We start from the raw sequence: 8,337 nt of genomic DNA on the forward strand, positions 1-8,337 counted from the left end.
GTTAGACCTATGAGTGCAAACATATGGTATCTGTCCTTCTCTGCCTGACTTATTTCACTCAGCATGACACCCTCAAGGTCCATCCACTTTGCTACAAATGGCCAGATTTCATTCTTTCTCATTGCCATGTAGTACTCCATTGTGTATATATACCACATCTTCTTGATCCACTCATCAGGTGATGGACATTTAGGCTCTTTCCATGATTTGGCTATTGTAGAAAGTGCCTCTATGAACATTGGGGTACATGTGCTCCTATGTATCTGCATTTCTGTATCCCTTGGGTAGATTCCTAGCAGTGCTATTGCTGGGTCATAGGGGAGTTCTATGGATAGTTTTTTGAGAAACCTCCATACTCTTTTCCAGAGCAGCTGCACCAGTTTACATTCCCACCAACAGTGTAGGAGGGTGCCTGTTTCTCCACATCCTCACCAGCATCCATAGTGTCTTGATTTGTTCATTTTAGACACTCTGACCAGTGTGAGGTGATATCTCTGTGTGGTTTTGATTTGTGTTTCCCTGATGATGAGTGATGCTGAGCATTGTTTCATGTGTCTGTTGGCCATCCAGATGTCCTCTTTGGAGAAATGTCTGTTCATTTGGGCAGAAGAGTCTTCTGCCCATTTCTTCACTGGATTATTCATTTTTTCAGATATGTAGTTTAGTGAGTTCCTTGTAGATTTTGGATACTAGCCCTTTATCTGATATGTCATTTGCAACTATCTTTTTCTATTCTGTCGGTTGCCTATTAGTTTTTTTTATTGTTTCCTTTGCAGTGCAGATGCTTTTTATCTTGATGAGGTCCTTTTAAAGATAATCATCAAGAAAAAATAACATTAAAAATTTGCCATGGGAAATATTAGAGGATTGGACTATAATCGGTAGAGACACAACTATAGCAAGAGCAACAACAACACTAATGTGACAGTTAAGGAGCAGGATTTTGGTAGGTTATAGAAGCATGATAAAAGTCACAGAAACCAAACGTGGCAATGACTTTCCCAGACCAATTTTGAGTAAGGAAGATGTTGGTTAGTAGATCTGAGTACAACAGTCCTGTTGGTGGGCCATGATCAGATAGGAAATGGAAGCCTTTGGCATTATACTCTGAAAAGAGAAAAGTGATTTTTTTTTCATGTGATCTTCCACAACTCATAAATATAACACATACTTATAGTTATGGAACACAATTTGTATTTCAAAAATCCACAGTTCTATATATATCACTGTCTACTGCCTGTCTGTAGGGAAATATGTTTTATGGATAAGTATTTTCTTTGTATGGTAGGCTGCTTCATGGATACTTGGTCCTGCATTTAATTCACCTCAGCAGCTGAGTTTGAATTTTGTGTTTCTTTTGCCATCTTTTTCAGTCTCATGTTTATTATTCTCATAATTGATTTTAATAATAATGGTTCATTCCTTCAAGTTGCCCAGGCCTCAGGTAGTGGTAATCAGGTTTATTTTTGTCAGTTCCTGTCACCCAATTTTTTTCTCTTTTGCTTATAATAAAATTTGCATTTATAGCTTTAAAAAGACAACCATCTGTTATTAAGCTTCTATCAAGAAAGAAATGATCATGATATCATGAGATTAAAATGATCTCATGATTCCTTTTTCTCCAGTTAAAAAAAAATAGCCTTTACAGGTTTTCCATTAACTCCAATGTTTTAGAACCTAATTAAATGATAGAACAGTGTTAGGAAACTTGAAAACCCCTACCTCATAAGCCAAGACTCCTGACCTGTTATCAAGTAACTTACAATGGGGGAAAATATGAACTTGAGGAAGTCTGCTAGTGATCCTGAGCAGGAACCCACAAGGCCTGAGCAGTTCTATTCAAAAATGTAATTTCTATCAGCTACAAAAAGGAAAAAAGTCAAAATCATGAGGCATCCTGGGAAATAATAAACATATATCTTGCATGTGTGTGACCTTGTAATATTTCTATTATGTACTAGAAGAAACTCTTCTCTCTGTGTGTCACAATTAAAAAAAAGAAAACTTGCAGTTCAATGACATCCCTGTCAAAAATCTCAACTATGAAAGAGGATAGAGTCCTATCTCCCCAGGAAGTATAATTAGGTCATGGCCAAAGAGCATTGTCATGGCAGGAGCAAAGTGACTCTTCAACTCTCTCACTTAACATGGGAGTGATATCTAGTATGCAACCTTAGAAAGAAGAGCTAAAGCAAAGTGTGAGAAATAACTGATCGTTATATTCTTTTAAGTCAAGATTGTAAAATATTTTTTAAAAATCTAAGGCCCACCAATTCTGGGATTTTACAAAATTATACTAGACCCTGGAAGAGCTCCACCCCTTTCACCACTCCTGGCAAAGGAACTTCCTTTATATCTTTACACTGCAAGCCTAAGCTTGCTCCCTCAGAGAGAAGCCTCCTCTGACCTTACCTTCCTTCCCACACTGATGAAGTCATTCACTCAAAAAACTATCCCTCTTTGCATTCTCTTTCACAGTATTTTCAAGAGTTTCTATTATAATAATTTGGTTAATGGCCTTCTCCCCGCTAAATAAGAAGCTCTGTAAGGGAAGAGCTGTGTATACCTTATCCAGCACTGCATCCTACTTTAGTTCCTGACACAGGGCAGATATTGTGTCTAAGTGAAGTAGAGAAGAAAGCAGCAGTGGAAAAACTACTATAAGTCAGATAACATGTTGGGCAATTTCACGTGTATTATTTTACTTAATTATTTCAACAATTAGTTGCTGTTATCTTATTTTACAGAAAAGTAACTATAAGATTAAGTGATTTGTATATAGTTAATCACTAACATTGCAGAGCTAAGTGTATGTGGCTTCAAAAGGCATGACACTTTTACCAAACTGCAAGGAAATATTGCAGAACAATTCCTGAACTTACTTTTCGCAACAGAAAATAAATCATTCATGGCAGTATCTTTAGCATCCTCGATGTTAGTTATTTAGCACTGCCATTGATTCCTCTTCCTCTCTATAGATTATGTTCTCAGGTAAACATCCTGATTTATTGCAGATTAACTCCATGGAGGGAGGAGATTTTGGCCTGCTTAGATCTTTACAGATTTACATAATAAATATTTACTGAATGCTTAACGCATGCCATGAGTTACACCAAGCATTATGTTGGATATCGGCCCTTCCAATCTCACCAGGGAGAAATTAGTATTTCCCCATGTGCATGTGATGCCACCCGACATCCCTCACTGTGTGTTCCCTATGTCATCGTACAACATGTCTTGTAAGATCATAGGCCACAAAGATCTTTATTTCATTTCCTCTATGGATATTGTGGGATGACAAATGACTTTAGATTTTCCAGATAACTCACTATTGTTAGGAAGCCCATGGCAATAAGTGCATTCTCAGCCCACATTATGTTTGATCTGCAATTCTGGTCTGTGTTCATTCTTTATTTGTGCTTCTACAAGCTCCATAGGACAGAGCTGCTGCTGTTATTTTTGGCACTTCTTATTGCCTCGCCTCTGTGCATTTGTGTTTGTGCACGAATATTTAATCACAGAGAGGTTGCTGACCCAACACTCAGGCTTGCCTCTCTGAGACAGAAGGAAAAGGAGCAATCAGGATCTGAGTCCACAGACAATAATTAGTGACATACGTAATTCCTCGTGATCTCTCAAGTCATTGTAAGTCACTTTGCCACCTACTCAGATGCTCTAAATGCACAGGGAAAGAGTAATAGAGACTCTAAAAAAAAAAAAAAAGGAAAGACCCTCACTGTCTTGTAGGAATTTATCTTTTAATAAGAAACAAAACAAAAACCTTATGTAAATACTAAAACAAACCTTGGAATGAAAAAGAAAGGGAGAAAGAAGGAGAATTGAACAATTCTTGAGAGTCTGCTTGGATTTAAGTCATGCATTAGTGTGAGAGCACCAGAAGTTAATACTCTTCCCAGAATGAGAAGGATCCTTGTCAGGCTGGAGGGGGGATTTGATAAAGGAACAGATTTAAGGCTCAAAGGAGAGTATATGAGAAATAAAACAATGGGACGTCCATCTTCTCAGAGAAACCAAGTCTAACTAAGGTGCAGGAGTGAAACGGTTTCTTTTTCTGTCTCAAAAACTGTAGGAGAGGTCATAGAGAGGACGTGACCACTGGTTGACCCAGTAGCTGTCTTCAGTCATAGGCTCCTCACCGCTCCCCTGTCCTGAATTGTACATTCTTCCCGCCATTCCCATAGTGGGAACCACTTTGAAGGTTGTAGCTTTAAGAGAGTGATGTGGTGCTGAGATTCTCCAGACAGTCCCTGTGGCTTAGCTCTACTAAAGGCCTCAGTATAAACTGTCAAGATTCTAAGGAGCAACCGCAGGGCTCTACTTGTGAGGCACCCAAGACAAACCTGCTGGTAATTCCCTTGCTTACTAACCCACAGCTTCCCAATCTGGAGGAGCCAGCCTCTGTCTCCACATTTCTCCTGGCTCTCTGTTTTGGGGGAGAGGGAAGCAGTTTCATATTTCTCCAGGGAACTCCCCAGTTTGGGAACCAACGAAGACAAAACAACACAAAAGTGCTCTTCAACCTGGGGCTCTTCACAGCAGTTAAGAGGAAACAGAGGCTTTCCAGACTTCATAGATTAGAACTGGAGCTAAGTTTTAGCTGTTTTATGAAATTATTTTCTATTTGTCTCTCAATGTTTGCTCAAAGACCAGTTTTGAATAAAATCTTTTTCTATTTTTTTGTGTTCAGATTTTACCTTTATCTTCAGCCAGTAGGGGGCGTACTGATTCTTGTTATTCATAGTAGTTATGTTCTATAATGTCACAGAGCACTAAATTAGTGAATATTGAAATATTGCTCTTAGGGGAAATAAAGGGTTATGTTCCTTCAGGCCTCTGATCATAACATTTTCATCAAACAATGAATATATGACCTTATTTGATCTTTGTTTCTGTTTAAAGACACCTTATTTAACACATGTACTATTGATTTGTTAACATTGAACTCATGGCCAAAGCACTATAACTCATCTATGAATGAAGCTTACCTACCACGTGTATTTTCTCTATGAGACACATTACATTCTTGTGTTAGAAACACCAGAGGGCACTTCAGCACTGCACTTGGAGGCCTTTTTGTAAAAACAGTGAAATTGCCATGGGGGGTGGGGGGGAGGAAACAACCACAGCATGGCACTAGGACACTACAAAATGTCCATTTGTTTACATTATGAAAAGTGGAAACAAGAAGTCAGAACATTGCCTTGTTTGATCTCAACTGGGAATGTGCACATCTGGTGACTCAGACTTTTCACTTCCCTGTGCATGTCTATGATGGCTACAAATATTGATTTTGGGGTTACCAAAAAATGTTAGTGAGCAAGAAAATTTGTAAATATGGAATCTGTGAATAATGAGAATTGACCTTATTTGCTCACCAAAGAGAATGAAAGAGCCACTCTAGATTAGCATGTATTTGATTCAGTGAATGTGGGACATGGGATCTGAGAGTCTCTATTTCTTTTAGTTTTGATGAGAGAGCACTAGGCAAGCTAACACCCCCCCCCCCCCCCGCCCCACCCCAACAATCCTGCTCTTACCCGGGTGTGTGTGTGTGACATTCCTCAGGCACTCCTGATTGCCAAAGAACAAAGAAAAAGGGAAAACAAATGGTTAACTGATGAGAGATCACAGTCATGCAAGATATGAGTCTCCTTCAGTTTACAAATATCTTAGTAAATTATAAGATAAAGGCAATCTTATCAATAGCCTAACCTTCAGGAAGTGCCTACTGTCTTCCTGATAATGCTTTGCTAGAGGGAAAAACCACCTTAGCTTGACAATACCTAGGTCCCCAGTATTCTGTGAGTCTTCTTTAGCAAATGGAAATCCTTTAAGGAACTTCCTCTTGACTTTATCTCTCTCAGTTTCACAGTATATAACCAGTCACTCTTCACAATCCCAGTGCAGTTCTTTCTGCCCATAGGCCCTGGCTGTCCCCATGCTTTAATAAAATCACCCTTTTATTGCACCAAAGACATCTCAAGAATTCTTTCTTGACCATCAGCTCTGAACCCCTATCAGTCTAAAACCCCATCAATTTAGTTTTTATTTTTGTTTTGAAAGAGGAGTGCAAGTGAGGTAGGGACAGAGAGAGATATGAAGAGAGCATTCCTAAGCAGGCTCCACACCACTTGCATAGAGCCTAATGCAAGGCTCAAACTCACAAATTAGGACATCGTGGCCAGAACCCAAGTCAGACGCTTAACCTACTGAGCGACCCTGGAGAGCCTTCATTTCTAATGAGTGATGCTAAGGCTGTCTTCAGTAGTCCTAATCTGCTCTATCCATTCCTCTTCATTTAGAAACACAGAAATTGAATCCTTTGGGGATTAAAGCAAATTGTTGAGGTCATATTGATAATTACAGAGTTGGAACTGGAGGACAGTGTGCCAGAAGATTTCACAGGGGAGATGAATCTCTGTGATGCTAACAGGCTCCAAATTAAATTTATGGCTAGGGCTTCCTAGGAAGCTATGATCTACATTGGCTGCTCTCTGCTTCTCCATTTCTCCATTTCTCCATTCCTTCCTTAAATCTTTTTACATTTCTTGAAGGAGAACTCTAGCCTATGGAGGATCTTCTCTGATACTTCTTAAGAAGAACAAAAATTTTCTAATAGTATTTCCAATAATTCCAGATAAGAATCCATTCCATTGTTTCCCCACCATGCCTACTTTATGTATCAATTTGTCCCTCCCTTGCTCAAAAGCCTTTACTGGTTCATCACATCTAATGAAATAAAAATCAAGTCTACCAGGGCCTGCTTTATCTTCCATATTATTACTTCAGCCTAAGTTACTTTCTACAGCTTCTTAAGTTGTAGTCTCTCTTACTCTCTACCCAACTGCCATCTTATGCACAACCTATGTTTGCCCACATATCTTTTGCTTATACTATATTTTCTCCCTAAAGGGTTTCCTTCGTTTCTCATTGTCCCGCATACTTCATGAACTAACTTCATTACATTTAGCCTCCTTGATCTTCAGAAACAATTCTTCCAAACTCCTAAACATCTTTGAAATTCCTAATAATTGGTATGCATAAGTATGTACAAATAGTTATCTTGTCAGTATCCTGGAGCCAAAATTAATTTCTTTGTATCTTCTACAGTACAATATCATGGAAGCTTGTTATTACAACATCTGTTATTCATTCATTCTTTCAACAAATATCTATTAATAATTTCTATGGGCCTAGCATAGCAATTAGAGAGAAAATAGACATAGGTAATATGGCCTCTGCTCTCTCTGAGTTACAGTGTCCTAGGGAAGGCATAAAACTAAATTAGTAAAATCATTCTCATTATTCATGGATTCCTTATTTACAAATTTACCTACTGTAATTGAAATTTATCTTTAATACTTACAGTGCTTTTGTGGTCATTCACAGACATGTGCAGAATAGCCAAAAAATTGAGTTGTCCAATTTGTACATTCCCAGTTGAGATAGAAAAAGGTAATGTTCTGCATTCATGTTTTAGCTCTTATATTGTAAACTACTGTCCCTTTTTCAGTTTACTTAGGGCCTTGTTATTTTGAATGTTTGTTCTATTTATTAATGACTTCAGTGTTTAAAATGGACTTTTCATGTCATGCTGAAGTGTTCCTAAATATAGGTTGTGATGTAACTTACAAAGAAAATACATATGTTAGGTGAGCTTCATTCAGGCATGAATTATAGTGCTGTCGGCCATGAATTCAATGTTAATGCATCAATAATACATACTAAATAAGGTGTCTTCAAACAGAGACACACATAAAACAAGATTATGTATTGAATGATGAAAATGTTGTGACCAGAGACAAACAGGAACTTAACTCTGCATTTCCCCTGGGACCAATAGTTCAGTATCCACCAATTCAGTGTTCATGGCTACCATATAGAACACAGCTACTGTAAATAACCAGAATTGACTATAGTTAGTTATGATAAGTATGAAAAGTGATATAATGTTCAATGGGAGCACATCAAAATGGTTCTTTACATTTTGGGGTACAGGTGAGACAAGGAAAAGTTTGCAGAGGAAGAAAAGATGAAGCAGAAAAATCTGAAGGATGCATAGGAGTTGGCCAGGTGACTGAGGAGAAGCATAGATGAAAAGAAGGAAAGAAAAGAACTGGAGGTGAAGGAAACAGTGTGAGTTTTTTCAGGAGAGGATGACTGGAAAGAAACGCAGTAGTAAGGGAGTATACTAGTGTGCTATGGAAGCCATAACAAAGTACCACAAACAGGAGACAAAAATAACAGAAATTTAGTGTCTCATAATTGGACTTCTGGGGGCTAGAAGTTCAAGATCAAGGTGTCGGCAACTTGGTC

This window comes from Suricata suricatta, chromosome 14 (genome assembly GCF_006229205.1).
Source record: "Suricata suricatta isolate VVHF042 chromosome 14, meerkat_22Aug2017_6uvM2_HiC, whole genome shotgun sequence".
NCBI lineage: Eukaryota > Metazoa > Chordata > Mammalia > Carnivora > Herpestidae > Suricata > Suricata suricatta.